Here is a 215-nt window from a genome sequence, read left to right on the forward strand (position 1 = left end):
TCGCTCTGCAACCCTCCTGTCCCCATCCCTGTCGCCATCCCCACTGCTGTGCCACAGCTGCTGGTTTGTTCCTGCTCACTGCCTCTCCCTGCCCAGGGCCGCCTGCATTTGTGGGGTGGGGGAGGATGGTGCCAGCGGGTGACAGGCGGAGAAGGCTGTCACCCCATGGGGACAATGTGTGCCAGAGAGGCCCCATCCCAGCTCCAAGCGTGGCA

This window comes from Mesitornis unicolor, unplaced genomic scaffold (genome assembly GCF_000695765.1).
Source record: "Mesitornis unicolor isolate BGI_N332 unplaced genomic scaffold, ASM69576v1 scaffold30408, whole genome shotgun sequence".
Taxonomy (NCBI): domain Eukaryota; kingdom Metazoa; phylum Chordata; class Aves; order Mesitornithiformes; family Mesitornithidae; genus Mesitornis; species Mesitornis unicolor.